This window comes from Lissotriton vulgaris, chromosome 12 (genome assembly GCF_964263255.1).
Source record: "Lissotriton vulgaris chromosome 12, aLisVul1.2, whole genome shotgun sequence".
Classification (NCBI taxonomy): domain Eukaryota; kingdom Metazoa; phylum Chordata; class Amphibia; order Caudata; family Salamandridae; genus Lissotriton; species Lissotriton vulgaris.
This window is the reverse complement of record NC_141700.1, coordinates 755,528,488-755,551,539: the sequence shown is the minus strand read 5'-3', so window position 1 is coordinate 755,551,539 and position 23,052 is coordinate 755,528,488. Positions and strand designations below refer to the sequence as shown.

At 52.7% G+C, this 23,052-nt stretch overlaps 1 protein-coding gene across 2 annotated transcripts in view; it reads left to right on the top strand.

Moving 5' to 3' along the window:
* LOC147678599 (low density lipoprotein receptor adapter protein 1-B-like) overlaps window positions 1-23,052 on the top strand; it is a 73,938-nt gene that overhangs the window by 4,162 nt on the left and 46,724 nt on the right. Inside the window, exon 1 of one of the 2 annotated variants that reach the window (XM_086946054.1) lies at window positions 12,396-12,495. The exons of the other annotated variant lie outside the window; for it this stretch is intronic. The gene's annotated coding sequence lies outside the window, so the exon portion shown is untranslated. Of the gene's footprint in view, window positions 1-12,395; window positions 12,496-23,052 lie in introns of those variants that run through there. 2 annotated transcript variants of the gene reach the window in all.

The following is a 23,052-nucleotide window of genomic DNA, read 5'->3' as shown; positions in this document are numbered from 1 at the left end:
TGCACCTAAAAAGTCTGTTCCTGTAAAGTCCCATTGGAGTTTTATCGTGTCCCACCAGAAGCTTCTCCGCAGTCTCACATGATCAGAAGCCGACATAGACCAAGAAGACATCCACCCACTCTCTCTCCACTATCCTGTGCCTCCGATCCGGGGCCCTCGCCATCAATGACCAAAAACACCCCTATGATGGGTGCTTCCATTGCAAGATTAGCTTGATGCTGAGGTTCCTGGCCAAGGATGCTGAACTTGAGTCGGAGAGTACCATCCTTCGGTAGAAATATGGCTTCGACAGGTAGAAATTCAGATTTGCTGAGATTGGGATACAGAAAATTTGCCAATTTGCTGACATCCGCCGCTCAGTCATCGAGTCAAACCGGGGTAGCCAGTGACCCACGTGGGGATGCACCACACGACAAGCGTAAAGGCATCCGTTGGAACAATTTTCTGACAAGTGGGAGAAATCCTCTAGTTTCATGGTCCGTAGACTGTGCAGAGCGCACCAGGGAGAATTGATCATGAGCACAGGGATTCGGGAACCGCCTGGATCTCTCTGCTACTGGGTCCATGATGATGAATTAACCAGGAGCTCCTGGGGGGCTTCGAGGGGGGGCTTTGGGGAGCAGTGGTACTGAGACACAAGGTGTGAAAAAAGGTGCTCACAGGGCAGGCGAGGATCCAATTCTTCATCTCTCCTTCTTCAAACACAAAGAAAAGAAAATGCTCCGCCACGAAAAGTTTTTGGGAGAATTGATGGAAAATATGACCCCCCACTTAGATTTGGGTGTGGGGTGCTTACTGAGTTATTATGCGGGGTTTTGTGGTTGGAGTGATTGGCAGTTGTCGCACTCTTACGTAATGTCTTTGTGTTCATTATATTTTTAGTATCCGAGAGTCAACCTGGCTTCATTGAGGAGCCGAGGGATTTAAAGAGAAAATATGTATTGCTTCAGGACAAGCTCATGCACAGGGTGCTGGGCACAGGAGGGAGGGAGGGAGGGAGAGAGTGTTGTCCCTTTGATACTATTTTGTGTACAGACTAGGGTGTGGTGCTTGGGGTGTGGACAGGTATATAGGACAGTAGTCATTTTTTTTCTCTCCTTCACACAGTGACCGCTCCTGTCCTTACCCAGCATTACACACCTGCACACACTCCGAGACTAATTTGAGGCAACGGGATTTGCTCAGAATCACACGGTTTTGGTTAGATGCCAAGCTGGGATTAATGTCCTTAATGGAAACTTAAGTAAGCAGGAACCGGCGAGCACACCTCCTCCCAACCAGCAATGACGACATGGTTTATTTTTAGGCCCGTTGCAGACCGTGGGCTCCCCTGTGATATATTGACATTTGTCTGCGTCCACGGGATTCATTTCCGGCCTCCTCCCTCCCAGGGAGGCTGTGAAAGCTCGAGTTTAGGGAAGCTGGGGAGCCTGGAAGTGATTCACGAACCCGATGCAGTAACCGAAAGGAGACGTGCGGGGAAACTGGTTAAAATTAGTCAATAATAAACCAGAGCGTCGGGTGGGTCACCGCGAGAGTCGTGCGGTGACTCGAGCATTAGGTCACGGGTGAAGCGGGGGGCAGTGACGGGAGAGGCCTGACCTGTCCGAGAAGGACACGGACCCTCCGGGGGGCTGGTCAGACTGGCGTCATATCCGGGGAATTCCAGTCAGAGTTGTCTCTAAAAAGGTCTGATAGAAATTCAAACATCCGTCGACGACTAATACATTGGCGACAAGTGTACATAAGCAGTTAGCAACTGTATTGACGTGTTTGTGACAAACATCACATGAACAGCACTCGGGCTGCCTTATAAAAAGAGAAAGGAACAGAGACCCTCCATGTGATGATATATTCCGTTGCCAAAGACTCGAGTGACTCGAAAAGATTCTTGGTGCGCAGTTTTCGGGGCGCAACTGCACCTGTCCTGCACCCTCAAACCGTGCCACCGAGTTCTTCTTGAAACGATTCAAGAGATGGCTCAGTGGTTATTGCCTCCACGCCAGGTGCAACCTGAGGTCACAGGATTGAATCCCAGCAGGGCTGGCTCAGACTTTCATCCTCTTCCGAACAACAAAATGAGAACCATGCACTTTCGGACGTTGCTGCAACACTCAACAGCCTCAAGCGGTATCTAAAACACGCATTATAATTATAAATATGACCACGTTTTGCCGAAGCGAACTGTGCATACCTTTTCCACGGATGTGCATAAAAAATGTAAAAAAAGAATGTTGTACCCGAATGTCTTGCCATCCTGCTAAAGTGGCTCAACACCTGCTTTGAGACTGAAAATCAGGGCGCAAGGCAGCCCCTGTGGGCGCACTCACCCAAGCAGCTGTTGTGACAGCACGGACTGAGTTTACATTAGATGAAATTCGTGCCTGTGACCCTCCCCCGTGGACGTGCTGGTGCACGGAGAGGCCTCCGCTCTGCCTGATGCTGCCGTACCGGAGGGGGCGAGCATGGCCCGCAGCCAGGCCCTCGGTACTCGCAGCTCTCTCGCTCATAAACAGACAGGAATGTGTTCATTTACTGCCCTTCACCCCTCCCCCCCCCTCCCCCGCATTCCTCGGTGGCTGCGGGGCCTCGGGCGGCTCGGACCGGGAGCGCAGGTGAGAGGCCCCTTCCTTTCTTCTTTTAACAACTTTGTTTGATTTGACCGTCTCTGGCGGGTGCTAAGGAGACGTTTTAAGACTTGAGCTAAGTGGCCTCAGGCCCAGGGCCCCCACCTTTTTAGGGACCCCGTCATTAAGTTTTCAGGACAGTTCCAGACAGTAGCAAAACACAAGATGGGGCTCCCTTCACAGTATGAAAATTGGCTTCCAGGTATCCAATGTCTCATAAATATGCAAAGCCTTTGCACTAAATGGAGCCCCCCTGAATGACTGGGGTCCCCTTAAAGGTTTGGGGGCCAGCAAAGAGGGTTGTGAATGATCAGATCCTAGTTGCAAAGGGTGTGAGTGAGCTGAAAATGCCTAATAAATTCAGAGTTTATCCAAGCAGGAGTCCCCAAATTATGATTGGCCCCGGCGCGCCAAGATTCTTTAGATGACCCTGTCCGTGCATTGCGCTGTTTTATACCTATCGATACGCCATTGACCGTGTGAATACCATACATGCCTCTTAACTTTCTTAAATACTTTTAGGTGTAGACGTCCCGTGTTGAACTTTTCAATATATCCAACATTGCGGTTGTACCTTTCCTCTGAAGCCATCTTGTCTCATATGTTTTAAATGGCAGCTTTATGTTTCAATTTTTAATCTATTCATTATTAATCTTTCCCGCTGTGTATAAATTCCATATTTTTGCCCACCGTACACGTTTAACAAACTCTGGGCCAGATTTGCAAACCTTTTGAGCTGTGTTTTGTGCCAGCAAAATGTTTTTGTTTTTTTAATTTTACTTTTCAGCGCAAAACTTGTTTTGCGCTGGAAAGTTATGTATTACCCCCTTTCTTCTCAGGCCTACGTGCATACAGCCCCAGCAGACATAGTTCTACGGTGAGTAAATTGTGCATGTCTACCGTGCGTTCCCAGATCCTTCACAACTTTCTTGCATAATATCTCTGTACAGGCTGTGCTTAACTTGAGCCGGTGGTTTCCGGGGCTGGGCACCGGCACTTAATTGCCAACATCGGCACCTATAACAGTCTACCACATGGTAGCGCTGTTTATTTAATTTAGAGATGAGCACAGCAGCAGTTGTTTATAAATTCAGTATACATTAAAGAAATAAGTAATACTGGCCGTACAAGCCATTCTTATAGATTTCGGGGCCTGGAATAGTCTGAACCGTCACACTTGTAGGCGTGTGATAGTCAGTAGTTCTGACAAGAACCCTAGGTGGATTAATTGATTGTATTTGATTATTAAGTGACTGGAGCTCGGGAATTGATGTGTTTTTCTAAGTATTGAAACAAGCAGGGTGTCCGGAGTGGTGTGCAGCAAGTAGCCACTTTCGAGTGCCCCATATATATGGCCACCAGTTTTGGGCCAGTTGGATCACTTAGGTGCGGTAAAGCTCCACTGGTAGCCCATCTGTCCCCAGTGTTTTGCCCCCTGCCAGTTCTTTAATGGCCGCTCTGATGTCCAGTTCAGTGATAGGCTCCCCCAGTGCAATATTCGTGATGCGTCCTGTCGAGTCGGCATCGCCCATCCAAAAAGGCCTTGGCCTCGTCCTCCGGTGGCTGGAGGCCGGGCAGGCAGCACACCGCTCCTGGTAATACCGGAAAAACTTGTTGTGTATACCACTTTAAGAGTGCAGCCCCTCCCCTTCACCGTTCTTGATTCTGGAGATTGGCAGACTCCTGTCCATGTCTCTTATGTTTGTTGATGTTTCTTCCCAATGTCTCTGTACAGGATGACGGAGCGCGCGCCTGATGCATCCTATCACCCCACTTGCCACAACCTTTCCAGCATAGGTCTCAACACCCACATATTGCTTTTAATCTCACAGGGGCCATATATCACCTTGCTAGAACTATATATGTATTTTCTTGGTACAAATATAGTTGATGTAGGGCCCTCATTCAAACCTCTGACCCGGTCTTTTTTTGGGAATGTTTCTGTTTACATTTCTTTCCCAGCTTGCCATGGATATGTGTGGTGCAAAAAGAACAATGGATGGACAGAGTGCTGAATAAATGTCATACATTCACCCCAATACAGAGATCCGGGCCTAAATCCATTGTGTTTTAGCTCCCCATGCCATTCCAGTACAGACCCAGCCATATGCAGATCAGTCTTGACCCTGTATATGTGGTGGAACATTTTTTATATGTATTTGCAGATGTGATGTCCCCTTTTTTGTTTGTACATTATAAGCCTGCTGGTGTTTTTTCTCTATTAGGCAGTTCCTTAATGTGCCCTCCTTTGCCCAGAGTTATAATTGAATGACCCTGTGATGACTGCTCGGCCTCAGTTGAGACTGTTCTGTGTATGTGTTTCGGCCCAAGAGTTCTCCAGCTCCTTGTAGGTCTTCGGCAGGGCAGGGAGGTGCTGTGTGTATGCCCGTCCTCTCTCTCGCTCATCAGTTCCTGTTCCCTCTGGCTCACATCTCTCCAGTTCTCTCCCCAACCATCCTTGCTTACCCTGCCCCCCACCCCGCTACACCTCTCCCCCATAGCAGCCTATCTTCTGCCTACTTTACATGACTACCTATAACTTCCACTCTTCGGCATTTCACCATCCTGCTCTACCCTCGGTACTTCCTGCTCTACCTGTTTCTCCTCCCTCCCCACAGCAGTTCCTACTTTACCTGTTTTTACCTCTTTCCTCTGCACTCCCTTGTCTCCTTGCTTGTCCCTTCTCTGCCCCCTCTCAGCAGCACACCTCCTGCTTCATCTTCTCTCCCCTCAGCTGTTCCTACTCTCAGTAAATTGCTATTTTTCCCTGGATTGTATTGTCTTGTAGCATACATACAGACCTCCTACCCCTATGTGGGGCACTGAAGCGCTTGCCTACATGGGAAGCACGCTACTCCCGGTCGGGGTGTGTGGTTGAAGTGTGTCTTTGCTTTGAGCTTACATGGGAAGTGTGAGTGAGCAGAGATGCCCTTGTCTCTGGGCACCGTTCTTAGCGGTGTGAGGGATCTGAGATCGACGCGCAATTTACGGTTGTTAGCGTGCTTGCGTAGACGATTCGCTCTACATGTCCTATTAATGTATTTATTATTACTTTATATTCTGATTCCAAGTGTATATTCTGACTGTATCAGGAGTCACCCAATCTGACACCTTATTGATGGGCTGGGGGGAGTGGCAGGCGAGGAGGGGGCAAGGGAATCGCGAGGCATGCCAGAGACAGAAAGCTGCCAGGGTGGACTGGGTTACAGGCATCCTTTAGGGATGGAACTATGGGTTCTGAACTGTAAATTGTCAACTACTTGAGTAACCAGCTCGTTGGGACCAGCAGGTCTGCTCTAGTGGAGAAGTGTGGCTAACTGGTTAGAGGAGGCAGATCTGGAAGCAGAGGTCAGCCCGGGACCAGGGTTCAATTCCCGGCTCGGCGGGGTCTTGAGTCCTAAAATGTCCACGGACTCGACAATTCTCGCTCCGGTGCCTACTCGAATCACGGGTTCACACTCTGCGACTCTGGGCAATAGCTTGCTTAATCTCCACAACAGCCCCTCGCAGTGGGATGCCTGGCTTTCACCTTGCGGATACCCTGCTGGGTTTATCTCACAGGGGAATACCAGGACGGGTTCCCTAAGCAAGCGCTTAGAAACCGCTCGGTGATTTGCGCTATATAAATACATTTACATTTACATTTATTAGAGCCCTCCATGCCGGGACGTGCCTGCCCAATTGAGAACAAGTGGTTCGTTATAGTCGGGGCCTCTGGAGGTCAGTATTATGGAGCAGCGCTGGCTACATTATGCGGCAAGAAAAGGCAAATTATGCAGCATAATTTGACACATTTTGTGAGAGCATTACTTCCTTATTTTGTCATTGTTACACGTTAACACGGGCTGGGTGGATGTTTCACCTCATTAGTACCAGAATAACCCAAATACAGCATTAAGCAATAGATAGGTGACCCGTCAACCTTTGCGAAAAACTACCACTGCGTTGCAACGCATGTTGCTGCGTTTTTAGTAACTTTTGATACTTTTTAGCTAGAATATTTTGGGGGTTAATGTCTGCAAGTTATAGAGCAGATGATGGATTATGTGGCTGATGCAGTATTCTCAATTATGTGGCAAATGCTGTGGATGTAAAATCGCATAATTCCAGTGGCTCTGGTTATAGCCGACTGGCTCCTTTCACCGCACCCGGGATGACGAGGTGACGTCTCAGTTGGAATCGTTGGATTGTTGTCGCTACTCTGCATTAGGGGTGGAGGTGCCTCTCATCCGGGTGGATTACCTGTGTCTGTCATCACACTGTCGGCTGGTGTTGATTGCCATGAGCTGTGTATATGTCGGTGTCGGTGGTGGTTTGTTCTTCCCGTCTGGACCCACAGTCTAATGATTATCTCTGAAATAGTCTGGTTTCACCTCTGGCCTGGATGGCACGTGCTCCTCTCTGCTTCCAGGGCTTTACCACTTGGACCCAAAATGCAGAATCCCCCCTGGTTCCCTTGTTAGGGTGCAGGGTGATCTGTGATGCCAGCCTGCACTCTCTGTGCCCCTGCGTCCTCCCTCACTCCTAGGTAGTGCTCGTTTCTCTCCCCTCTCTTCACATGTTCCTGCTATTTCTGTTTCGATTCTCTCTTAAGGCGTGTTCTTCTCCTCTCTCTCTTCAGCAGTGTCTGTGCTCTTTTATCGCCCCTCTCGCCTCAGGAGTGCCAGCACATTCTCCTTTCCCCGCTCTCCTCAGCAGTTCCTGCACTCACTCCTTCCTTATCTCCTCTGTCCTTCCCTCAGCACTCCCTGCTTCTCCCCTCTCTCCTCAGCAGTTCCTGCACTCACTCATTCCTTATCTCCTCTGTCCTTCCCTCAGCACTCCCTGCTTCTCCCCTCTCTCCTCAGCAGTTCCTGCACTCACTCTTCCTTATCTCCTCTGTCTTTCCCTCAGCACTCCCTGCTTCTCCCCTTCTCCTCAGCAGTTCCTGCACTCACTCCTTCCTTATCTCCTCTGTCCTTCCCTCAGCACTCCCTGCTTCTCCCCTTCTCCTCAGCAGTTCCTGCACTCACTCCTTCCTTATCTCCTCTGTCCTTCCCTCTGCACTCCCTGCTTCTCCCCTTTCTCCTCAGCAGTTCCTGCACTCACTCATTCCTTATCTCCTCTGTCCTTCCCTCTGCACTCCCTGCTTCTCCCCTCAGCAGTTCCTGCACTCACTCCTTCCTTTTCTCTTCTATCCTTCACTCTGCCCTCCATGCTTCTCCCCTCTCTCCTCAGCAGTTCCTGCACGCTCATTTGCCCCCTCAGCTCTTGCCCTCCATGCTTCTCCCCTCTCATCAGTTCCTGCACACTCTCCATTGCCCCCCTCAGCAGTCCCCCTCCATGCTTCTCCCCTCTCTCCTCAGCAGTTCCTGCACGCTCATTTGCCCCCTCAGTTCTTGCCCTCCATGCTTCTCCCCTCTCATCAGTTCCTGCACACTCTCCATTGCCCCCCTCAGCAGTCCCCCTCCATGCTTCTCCCCTCTCTCCTCAGCAGTTCCTGCACACTCCTTTGCCCCCTCAGTTCTTACCCTCCCTGCTTCTCTCCCATCAGTTCCTGCGCACTCTCCATTGCCCCCCTCTGCAGTTCCTGCACTCACTGCTTCTCCCATCTTTCACCATCAGTTCCTGCTTACTCTCGTTTGCCCCCTCAGTAGTTCCTGCCATCCATGCTTCTCCCCTCGCTCCTCAACAGTTACTGCACACTCTCTTTTGACCCCCTCAGTTCCTGCACTCCCTGCTTCTCTCCCATCAGTTCCTGCACACTCTCCATTGCCCCCCTCAGCAGTTCCTTCCCTTCTGCTTCGCCCGTCTTTCCTCATTAGTTCCTGCGCACTCTCCATTGCCCCCCTCAGCAGTCCCCCTCCATGCTTCTCCCCTCTCTCCTCAGCAGTTCCTGCACGCTCATTTGCCCCCTCAGTTCTTGCCCTCCCTGCTTCTCCCCTCTCATCAGTTCCTGCGCACTCTCCATTGCCCCCCTCAGCAGTCCCCCTCCATGCTTCTCCCCTCTCTCCTCAGCAGTTCCTGCACACTCTCTTTTGACCCCCTCAGTTCCTGCACTCCCTGCTTCTCTCCCATCAGTTCCTGCACACTCTCCATTGCCCCCTCAGCAGTCCCCCTCCATGCTTCTCCCCTCTCTCCTCAGCAGTTCCTTCCCTTCTGCTTCGCCAGTCTTACCTCATTAGTTCCTTCGCACTCTCCCTTGCCCCCCTCAGCAGTCCTCCTCCATGCTTCTCCCCTCTCTCCTCGGCAGTTATGCACTCTCCTTTGCCCCCTCAGTTCTTGCCCTCCCTGCTTCTCTCCCATCAGTTCCTGCACACTCTCCCTTGCCCCCCTCAGCAGTCCTCCTCCATGCTTCTCCCCTCTCTCCTCAGCAGTTACTGCACTCTCCTTTGCTCCCTCAGTTCTTGCCCTCCATGCTTCTCCCCTCTCATCAGTTCCTGCACACTCTCCATTGCCCCCCTCAGCAGTCCCCCTCCATGCTTCTCCCCTCTCTCCTCAGCAGTTCCTGCACACTCTCTTTTGACCCCCTCAGTTCCTGCACTCCCTGCTTCTCTCCCATCAGTTCCTGCACACTCTCCATTGCCCCCTCAGCAGTCCCCCTCCATGCTTCTCCCCTCTCTCCTCAGCAGTTCCTTTCCTTCTGCTTCACCAGTCTTACCTCATTAGTTCCTTCGCACTCTCCCTTGCCCCCCTCAGCAGTCCTCCTCCATGCTTCTCCCCTCTCTCCTCAGCAGTTACTGCACTCTCCTTTGCCCCCTCAGTTCTTGCCCTCCCTGCTTCTCTCCCATCAGTTCCTGCACACTCTCCCTTGCCCCCCTCAGCAGTCCTCCTCCATGCTTCTCCCCTCTCTCCTCAGCAGTTCCTTCCCTTCTGCTTCGCCAGTCTTACCTCATTAGTTCCTTCGCACTCTCCCTTGCCCCCCTCAGCAGTCCTCCTCCATGCTTCTCCCCTCTCTCCTCAGCAGTTACTGCACTCTCCTTTGCCCCCTCAGTTCTTGCCCTCCCTGCTTCTCTCCCATCAGTTCCTGCACACTCTCCATTACCCCCTCAGCAGTTCCTTCCCTTCTGCTTCGCCTGTCTTTCCTCATCAGTTCCTGCACACTCTCCTTTGCCCCCCCCTCAGTTCCTGCAACCCCTGCTTGCCCCCTTTAGCTGTTTCTTTCTGTACTCCTAGCTTTCCTCCATCTCTGTTCTTCTTTCTCCTCGCAGTCTCTGTACTCTCCTCTTTCTACTCTTTTCTTGGCTGTCTGTGCATCTTTTCTTTTCTCCTCTGCCCTTTGCTCTCTCTCCTCAGCAGTCTCTGCTCTTTGTTCCCCCTCTCTTCTTACAGATCCTGCACTCACTCATTCCTTTTCTCCTCTGTCCTTCCCTCTGCCTTTTCTCAGCAGTCCCTGCAGGCTTTCCTTCCCTCTCGCCTTTGTATTCCTCTGTCTTCCTCTCTCTCCTCAGCAGTTTCTGCGTATTCCCTCTCTCCTTAGAGCTCCTGCACTCCTTCATTTTCTCTTCTGTTGTTTTTGTTCATTCTTCTCAGCGGTCCCTGCACTCTCTGCTTACTTCCTTGTCCTTCTCTTTCTTCTCAGCAGCCCCTCCACTCTCTCCTGGCTACCCCTCTCCTCGGCAGCTCCAGCTCCTTCAGCTTGTCCCTGCTCCTCTCAGCAGCTGATCCTTTCGGTTTCTTCCACAGTCCCTTCTCTCTTGCTCTTTCTTTCACTCTCTTTTCAGCATTTCTTCATCACCACCCCTCCTTTATTTTACAGATTTTTATATAGCGCAAACTTGACTCGAAGGTATTGGATATCAGAGCGCTTTACATAGCACCAGTTGCGTTACATGTCAAGTCAAGTCAAGTCAAAAAATTTGTATAGCGCACTACATACCCAGAGGGTTTCAAGGCGCTTAGGGAGGGGAGGACACACATTCATTTTTGTTAGGCACAGGGAGATTTAGTGGTTAGCCCAGAATCACAGGATGTTCAGCGTCGCGTTGCCGGGACTCGAACCCAGTTCCCCAGATTTGAGGTTGACCGCCTTAGCCGTTAGGCCAACTCCTCTCCCCACCCTTCCTCCTTAGCAGTGCCCCCATCTCACCAGGCACTGTTCCCTGGGTCTGGCCCCTGGTTATGGTCTGGTTTGACAGCGCAGCTGTCACCGGACAATACTGTGATCGTCACTCGAGAGGGGTGTTGGCTCCGCCCACATCTTGGGAGCCAGGAGTACATGTTTTGATTGGGCAGAGGTTGTGTGCTTCCACAAAAAAAGTGCTTGCTCTCCACACAGCTGTGAGCATGTTGTTCATTTATCTTGTAACCTGAGGTTGAACTTTCAGGGGAACACACGTGCCATTGTTATGCTATTAAATTGTCTTTGATAACAAGGTCATTTGTGCTGTTATTCTCTGGCAGGAGCACAGGTGGGAGGAGGGCAGTCATTAACGTACGTGGATTTTCAGGTCTGGCTTGATAGAGCAACAGTCGCCTGACCTTTTAACCTACACCAATATAATTCTACCGCTCTTTGCTGCCACACAAATGCAAATACATATTAACTCTCTTGCTATTTACTTGTAACGCTTTACATTGTCATGCAACATTCTTGTAAAGCCAGACTTATTGCCAATGCTTGTTTCCTGGTGGAGGGAGGGTTTGTCATCATCTAGGCTAGGGAGCCCCTCCGAACCTGGGAATGTTTACTGGCATCTAATGCTGGCACCGACAGTGTGGAAATGTGCAGTTTGGGGGAGTACGAAGGGAGGCCCATAAGAGTTGATTGGTTGTTAGTTAATGTGCAGTCATCGCCAACCCAGAATGCACTTGCATCTGCTTCCGGGAGATGTTGTCTTACGGGGCACTTGTCATGTTTGTTCCCTTCAGTATCCCACAGGGAGACTGTTGGAAAGTCCGGGAGAGCCCCTGAGGTCGGAGTGAGGCCTGCCTTGTCAGCTCTGGGTATGAAACAAATGCTCCACGCGTTTCTTCATTAGGAGACCCCCTCCATACAATGTGCTCCCACACTTAAGAACTCCTCTTGAAGGGGGGCGGAGGCGTTCTGAGAACAGAGGACCCGGTGTACCCAAGAATTGATAAGACATTGTGTTTTTGTGAAAACAGTCACCCTCGCGCCTCCCTTACCCCGAAAGGAGCGTCAGTGGGTGTTAAAACACTCCCATGTTAGAAAGATCCCCCCCCCCCCCCCCCCCCCCCCCACACACACCGGTCCAGCCTGTTCCTGGGGGAGTCATTCAGGTCCGAGAAACATTCCCCTGATAGGAACACCCCAGCACAGGCCCAGCCTGGCCCCACTGATAGGAGGAATCCATGTTATAAAACCATTCTCTCTATAAGGGCACCTGCTGCCAGCCCCAACCCAACCCTCTCCCCCAGATGTATTTTTATAGGACCCACTTCCCCTGATGAGACCCCCCCCCCCTGCCTCCCCCCATGGATGTAACTCCTGTGATGAGAGCACGTGTCTAGCCCGCCCCTTGCCTTGCACGTGTTTGTTTATCTCACGCTGCCCTCCGGGCCTGGCCTCCCCCGGGTGCTTCTGCACAGCCCCCGCGTTGTCCCGTGCTGTGTGCTGGGAGCGCTCTCGCCCCAGGGCCGGCGGAGCCCTCCGTTGCTAGCGCCGCCTGGCTGCTGGCATGGTTACCGTCAACTCCCAGCCTGGCTCCCAGGAGGAAGGGCTGGAGGCTGGCAGCCCCCGCCGGCGGGGAGGGCTCTCAGCGTCTTTACTTTTAAAATATCTGAGGGGAGGGGCCGGAGGAGGAGGAAGGGAGGGAGGGTCAGCAGAAGAGGACAACCGGCAGAGCAGGGAAGCACACGCACCACTGGAGTCAAGGGCGCCCCAGATGCTGAAAGGCGGAGCGCGCCGCTGGAATTAAAGGAGACGGTAAGGCACTTGTCCACGTTTCATTGGCTTGGATTACTCCAGGGCGCCGCCATGTTTGTTCACCGCCCCCTCTCCCTGCTACCCTGGGATTGATGTACCCTCTTCCCGAACATTCTGTGGTACCCTATGTGCTTTCCTCTTTCCCAGTAATTTTCCAGTTCTACTCCGAGCCTAAACGGGTGCCTCTTACAGCTGCCACGTGGCCCCGTGTATTGTATTTTAGTATATTTATATAGCGCTCGTACCCCTAACCAGCCCTCAAAGCGCTTACTGGGAGCTCGGGTAAGTAGCGCCTTCGATTCTCGTGCACGGTTGAAGGTGTGTCTGCTGCTTAGTCGAGTTTATGTGGAAAGTATTCTCGTGTCACGCCTGGTGTCACGCCTGCTGGAGGTTCAGGGTGTGCACCGGTAATATGTCGGCGAACTTGTACCTTTGCATGAGCATGGAGGGAAGCACACTTACATACTTGTCATCTTTATTTTATTTTTTTGTCGACTGCACTATAAACTATCCTTATGATTGCGCGTGCGGGTGGGCGTGGCATGTGCAGCCAGTTCTCTCGTTAGGGCGTCTGCACGTGGCCTTCTCGGCCTCACTGCGCTTTTCACATGGAAACGTGGGCTCGGAGATCCCAGCATGGACTCTTGTCGGGATTGGCGGAAGGAAGGTCGTCGGCAGGATGTGGGTCACTTGGCAGTCATGGGACCATATGTCTCCTAAGTCTGTGTCACTCGCCGATACATGCCCCCTGGGGCTGCCACATTCCCCTCCCCGCCCATGATGCTGCAGGCCAGCCGTCATCCACGGGCTGTGCCATAATTCACTTCTCTTTCTCCCCGGAGAGAGACAGGGAGACACTGGCACTGGGAGAGGGGCACACTGAGACAGGGAGACACTGGGAGGGGGACATACTGGCACTGAGACAGGGAGACACTGGGAGGGGGACACTGGCACTGGGAGAGGGGCACACAGACAGGGGGACACTGACACTGGGAGGGGGACATACTGGCACTGAGACAGGGAGACACTGGGAGGGGGGCACACTGAGACCGGGAGACACTGGGAGAGGGACAGACTGACACTGAGACAGGGGGACACTGGGAGAGGGACATACTGGCACTGAGACAGGGAGACACTGGCACTGGGAGAGGGGCACACGGAGACAGGGAGACACTGGGAGGGGGACATACTGGCACTGAGACGGGGAGTCACTGGGAGGGGGACACACTGAGACAGGGAGACACTGGGAGAGGGACATACTGGCACTGAGACAGGGAGACACTGGCACTGGGAGAGGGGCACACTGAGACAGGGGGACACTGGGAGGGGACATACTGGCACTGAGACGGGGAGTCACTGGGAGGGGGACACACTGAGACAGGGAGACACTGGGAGAGGGACATACTGGCACTGAGACAGGGAGACACTGGCACTGGGAGAGGGGCACACTGAGACAGGGGGACACTGGGAGGGGGACATACTGGCACTGAGACGGGGAGTCACTGGGAGGGGGACACACTGAGACAGGGAGACACTGGGAGAGGGACATACTGGCACTGAGACAGGGAGACACTGGCACTGGGAGAGGGGCACACTGAGACAGGGGGACACTGGGAGGGGGACATACTGGCACTGAGACAGGGAGACACTGGGAGGGGGACATACTGACACTGAGACAGGGGGACACTGGGAGGGGGACATACTGGCACTGAGACAGGGGGACACTGGGAGGGGGACATACTGGCACTGAGACGGGGAGTCACTGGGAGGGGGACACACTGAGACAGGGAGACACTGGGAGAGGGACATACTGGCACTGAGACAGGGAGACACTGGCACTGGGAGAGGGGCACACTGAGACGGGGAGACACTGGGAGAGGGACATACTGGCACTGAGACAGGGAGACACTGGGAGGGGGACATACTGACACTGAGACAGGGAGACACTGGCACTGGGAGAGGGGCACACTGAGACGGGGAGACACTGGGAGGGGCACACTGAGACAGGGAGACACTGGGAGGGGGACAGACTGGCACTGAGACGGGGAGACACTGGGAGAAGGACAGACTGACACTGAGACAGGGAGACACTGGGAGAGGGACAGACTGACACTGAGACAGGGAGACACTGGGAGAAGGACATACTGGCACTGAGACAGGGAGACACTGGTAGATGGACATACTGGCACTGAGACAGGGAGACACTGGGAGAAGGACAGACTGACACTGAGACAGGGAGACACTGGGAGAGGGACAGACTGACACTGAGACAGGGAGACACTGGGAGAGGGACATACTGACACTGAGACAGGGAGACACTGGGAGAGGGACAGACTGACACTGAGACAGGGAGACACTGGGAGAGGGACAGACTGACACTGAGACAGGGAGACACTGGGAGGGGGACATACTGACACTGGGAGGGGGGACATACTGGCACTGAGACAGGGAGACACTGGGAGGGGGGGATATACTGACCCGCTGGGTCAGAGAGACACTGGTAGATGGACAGACTGACACTGAGACAGGGAGACACTGGGAGAGGGACAGACTGACACTGAGACAGGGAGACACTGGGAGGGGGACATACTGACACTGGGAGAGGGACATACTGACACGAATAGCACACTGACACGGAGGTAAAAACACAAGGATGTGGTCAGGCCACACCAGTACAGGGAGGCTGTGATGGAGCTACGCCGACAGCAGCATTGAGATAGAGTCTCACACACTGATAAGGAAGGTGCCCATGCCATCTGCGGGTAGTAAGACCCCGACACTGGGAACACAGAACACATCACATGCACAGTATTTGGACAAACTATTGAGGAAAAACAATTATGTGGAGAAAATATTGTGTCAAGATTGTAAAGTACAAAAATATCGTAAAGGTAAGCAAAGTATTTTTGACACAATATTCTGTCCACACAATATTTTTAGCTTCGATGTTTTATCAAAGTACCACATACACAGGGCTGGAGTTGTGGAGGTTTGAAGCACCCCGCTTTCACCCCATAAACAGGCAGACGGGCCCTGTTTGATGGGGTGACTTTTAGCTGCTCTTCCTTGGTCCATCACCCACAAGCATTAAGCGTGTTGAGTTTGGAGTTTGACGTTGTTTTTTAGGGCTTGCATGTCCAAGCATGCTCGGTGCTCTTGGCTGCAAACACTGATGTCTGCTTGGAAGCATCTTCAAGGCAGGGAGTGCTGCTGGCAGTCACCTTTCTGTTAATTGAGGCAGCCGTCAGCACCGAGAGGGAGTGCGAACATTAGCGGTGCGCCGTGCACAAAGGGCACAAGGACGCATCTTCCCCATCACTTCTGATGCTGCTCCTGGCCTCTGGATGACGTCACCAAGGACAGTGGGTTCCACTTCTGGATTTTCATTGAACACCCTAGTGTATTCTTGGGGTTGTATTTTAGCTTCAGTTCAGTGGATCCAGTTGAACTAAGATACCCAAACAATCATTTGTATAAAATAAAAAAAACATGGTGACGTGGAGTCATCTGGTAATCGTAGTTCTCGCTGGACCACCAACTTTCATTGTAGCTTGCGCGCTGCTCCATCAGCTGAGCTCCTAGGGCATCGCCATCTTTGATTTCAACTTCCATGCTGCTCCCAGGTCACCGCCAACTTTGATTTCAACTTCCATGCTGCTTCGTCAGCTGAGCTCCCAGGTCACCGCCATCTTTGATTTCAACTTCCATGCTGCTTCGTCAGCCAAGCTCCCAGGGCACCGCCATCATTGATTTCAACTTCCATGCTGCTCCGTCAGCTGAGCTGCCAGGGCACCGCCATCTTTGGTTTGAATTTCCATGCTGCTTCGTCAGCTGAGCTCCCAGTTCACCGCCATCTTTGATTTCAACTTCCATGTTGCTCCATCAGCTGAGCCCCTAGGGCATCGCCATCTTTGATTTCAACTTCCATGCTGCTCCATCAGCTGAGCCCCTAGGGCATCGCCATCTTTGATTTCAACTTCCATGCTGCTCCCAGGTCACCGCCAACTTTGATTTCAACTTCCATGCTGCTTCGTCAGCTGAGCTCCCAGGTCACCGCCATCTTTGATTTCAACTTCCATGCTGCTTCGTCAGCCAAGCTCCCAGGGCACCGCCATCATTGATTTCAACTTCCATGCTGCTCCGTCAGCTGAGCTGCCAGGGCACCGCCATCTTTGGTTTGAATTTCCATGCTGCTTCGTCAGCTGAGCTCCCAGTTCACCGCCATCTTTGATTTCAACTTCCATGTTGCTCCATCAGCTGAGCCCCTAGGGCATCGCCATCTTTGATTTCAACTTCCATGCTGCTCCATCAGCTGAGCCCCTAGGGCACCGCCATCATTGATTTCAACTTCCATGCTGCTCCGTCAGCCGAGCTCCCAGGGCACCTCCATCTTTGATTTCAACTTCCATGCTGCTTCGTCAGCCGAGCTCCCAGGGCACCGCCATCATTGATTTCAACTTCCATGCTGCTTCGTCAGCTGAGCTCCCAGGTCACCGCCATCATTGATTTCAACTTCCATGCTGCTCCGTCAGCTGAGCTCCCAGGTCACCGCCATCTTTGATTTCAACTTCCATGCTGCTTCGTCAGCCGAGCTTCCAGGGCACCGCCATCTTTGATTTCAACTTCCATGCTGCTTCGTCAGCCAAGCTCCCAGGGCACCGCCATCATTGATTTCAACTTCCATGCTGCTCCGTCAGCCGAGCTCCCAGGGCACCGCCATCTTTGATTTCAATTTCCATGCTGCTTCGTCAGCTGAGCTCCCAGGGCACCGCCATCTTTGATTTCAACTTCCATGCTGCTTCGTCAGCTGAGCTCCCAGGTAACCGCCATCTTTGATATCAACTTCCATGCGGCTTCGTCAGCCAAGCTCCCAGGGCACCGCCATCATTGATTTCAACTTCCATGCTGCTTCGTCAGCTGAGCTCCCAGGTAACCGCCATCTTTGATATCAACTTCCATGCTGCTCTGTCAGCTGAGCTCCCAGGGCACCACCATCATTCCCTTCACTTGTCATGATGCACCCGGTCTACTCTGCTCTGTGGACATTATCACCTGGCCCACGTGGTTCCTTCCACGGGTGCCCCATCCATCCCCTCATTTGCCATGAGGGTTGGCCTCATACAGGTCCAGATCCACCATCCACCAGAGCCACAGGTGGCGCGAACTCCATTGATTGGGACGTTTCCCCTCTTTTGTTTCTCATAATTCCTTTTTTCTTTCTCTCGCTCACGCTCACCTTTTCTATTGGTCCCTCTCTCTGTTTTGCCTATTTTCACAATTTCTCTTTTTCTGTTCAATTTGCTATGGATGCCAAACCACCTCCCATCCATAGTACTGACTAATAGCATTGAATTGATTGGACTGACAGAATTATCCTTTTGCAGACACAGAAGGCCCACAAACAACTAAATCATGTTTTATTGAGAACCTGTTCACCTGCCCGTGGGGCCCAGTGGCTGCCCCTGCTCCCATGCGGGATCCCTCACGCCAGCGATAGGAGACCAGGCCTCTGGTACAGGAATACGTGCTGTGACAGGGCCCTCTCTGATGGCAGGGGTGGATAGGGGGCCCTGCCACCCTACACAAACACTGCCCTCATGTTAGCCTTGAAGGGTTCACAGGTGTGCCCCTACTGCCCTGGTTCAGCGGTGCTCCGTGCTGCCCGGGTTCAGCGGTGCTCCGTGCTGCCCGGGTTCAGCGGTGCTCCGTGCTGCCCGGGTTCAGCGGTGCTCCGTGCTGCCCGGGTTCAGCGGTGCTCCGTGCTGCCCTGGTTCAGCGGTGCTACCCTGGTTCAGCGGTGCTCCGTGCTGCCCTGGTTCAGCGGTGCTCCGTGCTGCCCTGGTTCAGCGGTGCTCCGTGCTGCCCTGGTTCAGCGGTGCTCCGTGCTGCCCTGGTTCAGCGGTGCTCTGTGCTGCCCTGGTTCAGCGGTGCTCCGTGCTGCCCTGGTTCAGCGGTGCTCCGTGCTGCCCTGGTTCAGCGGTGCTCTGTGCTGCCCTGGTTCAGCGGTGCTCCGCGCTGCCCTGGTTCGGCGGTGCTCCGTGCTGCCCTGGTCGGGTGGTGGTCCGTGCTGCCCTGGTCGGGTGGTGGTCCGTGCTGCCCTGGTCGGGTGGTGGTCCGTGCTGCCCTGGTCGGGCGGTGGTCTGTGCTGCCCTGGTCGGGCGGTGGTCTGTGCTGCCCTGGTCGGGCGGTGGTCTGTGCGGCCCTGGTTGGGCGGTGGTCTGTGCGGCCCTGGTTGGGCGGTGGTCTGTGCGGCCCTGGTTGGGCGGTGGTCTGTGCTGCCCTGGTTGGGCGGTGCTCTGTGCTGCCCTGGTTGGGCGGTGCTCTGTGCTGCCTTGGTTGGGCGGTGCTCTGTGCTGCCTTGGTTGGGCGGTGCTCTGTGCTGCCTTGGTTGGGCGGTGCTCTGTGCTGCCCTGGTTGGGCGGTGCTCTGTGCTGCCCTGGTTGGGCGGTGCTCTGTGCTGCCCTGGTTGGGCGGTGCTCTGTGCTGCCCTGGTTGGGCGGTGCTCTGTGCTGCCCTGGTTGGGCGGTGCTCTGTGCTGCCCTGGTTCAGCGGTGCTCTGCGCTGCCCTGGTTCAGCGGTGCTCTGCGCTGCCCTGGTTCAGCGGTGCTCTGCGCTGCCCTGGTTCAGCGGTGCTCTGCGCTGCCCTGGTTCAGCGGTGCTCTGCGCTGCCCTGGTTCAGCGGTGCTCTGCGCTGCCCTGGTTCAGCGGTGCTCTGCGCTGCCCTGGTTCAGCGGTGCTCCGCGCTGCCCTGGTTCAGCGGTGCTCCGCGCTGCCCTGGTTCAGCGGTGCTCCGCGCTGCCCTGGTTCAGCGGTGCTCCGCGCTGCCCTGGTTCAGCGGTGCTCCGCGCTGCCCGGGTTCATCGGTGCTCCGCGCTGCCCTGGTTCAGCGGTGCTCCGCGCTGCCCTGGTTCAGCGGTGCTCCGCGCTGCCCGGGTTCAGCGGTGCTCCGCGCTGCCCGGGTTCAGCGGTGCTCCGCGCTGCCCGGGTTCAGCGGTGCTCCGCGCTGCCCTGGTTCAGCGGTGCTCCGCGCTGCCCTGGTTCAGCGGTGCTCCGCGCTGCCCTGGTTCAGCGGTGCTCCGCGCTGCCCTGGTTCAGCGGTGCTCCGCGCTGCCCTGGTTCAGCGGTGCTCCGCGCTGCCCGGGTTCAGCGGTGCTCCGCGCTGCCCGGGTTCAGCGGTGCTCCGCGCTGCCCGGGTTCAGCGGTGCTCCGCGCTGCCCGGGTTCAGCGGTGCTCCGAGCTGCCCGGGTTCAGCGGTGCTCTGCGCTGCCCGGGTTCAGCGGTGCTCCGCGCTGCCCGGGTTCAGCCCTGGTCGGGCGGTGCTTTGTGCTGCCCTGGTCGGGCCGTGCTCGAAGTGTGCCGCCATGTTTTTCTACACCCCCCATTCTTTTCTTGCCACCGTGGCACCGACCCTTTCCCACGCCCATCCTGCCTCCCCGCACCCCCAGACGATGACCTCAGTCTCGGACTCGTGAGCCACATGAGGAAGTTTACCGTCCATGAGGTCACTTGAGTGACACACGCGGAAATAAACTCTTCTGTAAACTACAGACCTGGCGGCGGTCCCGAGCAAAGCTTGTACTCATAGTGACGTCACCGGAGTAGGGCTGGATGGACTTATATGGCATTGGTCAAGCGCCCTGAAGGTATAAGTTTCATCCATCCATTCTTCATAGCGCTTGCTGCCACAGGTTGGCGGCGGCTCTGTAGCACTTGAAGGGGTGCGCGCTCCTAACCCCTCCGAGGCAGCATAGTTGTTAAACTATCCCATGCCCAATCCATCCTGTAAGGTAACCGCATGCTGGAATTTTTGGGGTGGGAAAAAATAGAAAATCAATTGAAACCCCATTTGAAGTACACGTGTTACTCCCCCCTCCCTATTGTGCAATGCGTGACAGAGGAGCTGTCACACCTTCCACCCCGTAGATGGGGCTCCTCGTTTACACTCGGCATCTGGTAGTGGAGGAGTACAGCTCTCAAGATTGTGCCACCGATGACTACATGGCATCTGGACTCCTTGTTTCTTGCCACATGTTTTAAAATGAACCAAGCAGGGCATTCTGGGGCTTGTAGTCCTCATTTCTTTGGTTAGGTCAGTTGGCCCATTGGTATAATCCGACTGAAACAATGAGAGAAAAGCCTGAGTGAGACTGCAAGCACTGATTCATGGCGAAGTGGAGTCCTCTGGAATCCCACGCTGGAAGTCTGGTTGGGTGGGGAAAAGTCAGTCATAGCATTACCTAACGACCAATATCTCCAGTGAATACCAATGCTTGTTAATGTCATCATTTATTAAAGGCAGTACACCGGGGTTTGATCTGACAACGCATACAAACAAACCCTTGCAAAAATGTCTGTAGTGGATGAGACGGTGGTGATGGAGGTATTGGTGGCGGTATTATTGATGGTGGTGTTATGGTATAGGTGGTGGTATTATTGATGGTGGTATGGTATTGGTGGTGGTATTATTGATGGTTTTATGGTATTTATGGTGGTATGGGTGGTGGCATTATTGATAGCTGTGTTATGGCATTGGTGGTGGTATTATTGATGGTGGTATGGTATAGGTGGTGGTATTATTGAAGGTGTTATGGTATTTGCGGTGGTATAGCTGGTGGTCTGGTACCAGTGATGGTATTATTGATGGTGGTGTTATGGTATTTGTGGTGGTATAGCTGGTGGTCTGGTATCAGTGGTGGTATTATTGATGGTCTGGAATCAGTGGTGGTATTATTGATGGTGTTATGGTATTCGTGGTGGTATTGCTGGTGGTCTGGTATTGGTGGTATTATTGATGGTGGTGTTATGGTATTTGTGATGGTATTGCTGATGGTCTGGAATTGGTGGTGGTATTGATGGTGGTGTTATGGTGTAGGTGGTGGTATTATTGATGGTGTTATGGTATTTGTGGTGGTATTGCAGGTGGTCTGGTATCAGTGGTGATAATGTTGATGGTTGTGTTGTGGTATTTATGGTGGTATTATTGATGGATTTATTGATGGTGGTTTTATGGTATTGGCGGTGATATTATTGATGGTTGTGTTGTGGTATTTATGGTGATATTATTGATGGTGGTGTTATGGTATAGGTGGTGGTATCATTGATAGTGGTGTTATGGTATTTGTGGTGGTATTGTGATTGATGGTCTGTTATCGGTGGTGTTATGGTATTGGTGGTGGTATTATTGATGGTGTTATGGTATTTATGGTGGTATTGGTGGTGGCATTATTGATGGCTGTGTTATGGCATTGGTGGTGGTATTATTGATGGTGGTTATGGTATTGGTGGTGGTATTATTAATGGTGTTATGGTATTTATGGTGGTTTTGTGGTGGCAATATTGATGGCTGCGTTATGGAATTGGTGTAGTATTATTGATGGCTGTGTTATTGCATTGGTGGTGGTATTATTGATGGCTGTGTTATTGCATTGATGGTGGTATTATTGATGGTGTTGTTATGGTGTTTGCGGTGGTATAGCTGGCGGTCTGGTATCAGTGGTGGTATTATTGATGGCTGTGTTATTGCATTGGTGGTGGTATTATTGATGGTGGTGTTATGGTATAGGTTGTTGTATTATTGATGGTGTTATGGTATTTGCATAGGTATAGCTGGTGGTCTGGTGGTGGTGGTGTTATGGTATTTGTGGTGGTCTGGTATTGGTGGTGGTATCATTGGTGGTGGTATGGTATTTGTGGTGGTATTGGTGATGGTCTGGTATTGGAGGTGGTATTATTGATGGTGGTGTTATGGTATTTGCGGTGGTATAGCTGGTGGTCTGGTACCAGTGGTGGTAATATTGATGGTGGTGTTATGGTATTTGCGATGGTATTGCTGGTGGTTTGATATCATCAGTGGTATTATTGATGGTGGTGTTATGGTATTTGTGGTGGTCTGGTATCAGTGGTGGTATTATTGATGGTGTTATGGTATTTGTTGTGGTATTGCTGATGGTCTGGAATTGGTGGTGGTATTGATGGTGATGTTATGGTATAGGTGGTGGTATTATTGATGGTGTTATGGTATTTGTGGTGGTATTGCAGGTGGTCTGGTACCAGTGGTGGTAATATTGATGGTGGTGTTATGGTATTTGCGGTGGTATTGCTGGTGGTTTGGTATCATCAGTGGTATTATTGATGGTGGTGTTATGGTAATTGTGGTGGTCTGGTATCAGTGGTGGTATTATTGATGGTGTTATGGTATTTGTTGTGGTATTGCTTATGGTCTGGAATTGGTGGTGGTATTATTGATGGTGGTGTTATGGTATAGGTGGTGGTATTGATGGTGTTATGGTATTCGTGGTGGTATTGCTGGTGGTCTGTTATTGGTGGTATTATTGATGGTGGTGTTATGGTATTTGTGGTGGTATTGCTGATGGTCTGGAATTGGTGGTGGTATTGATGGTGATGTTATGGTATAGGTGGTGGTATTATTGATGGTGTTATGGTATTTGTGGTGGTATTGCAGGTGGTCTGGTATCAGTGGTGATAATGTTGATGGTTGTGTTGTGATATTTATGGTGGTGTTATGGTATTTGTGGTGGTATTGCTGATGGTCTGGAA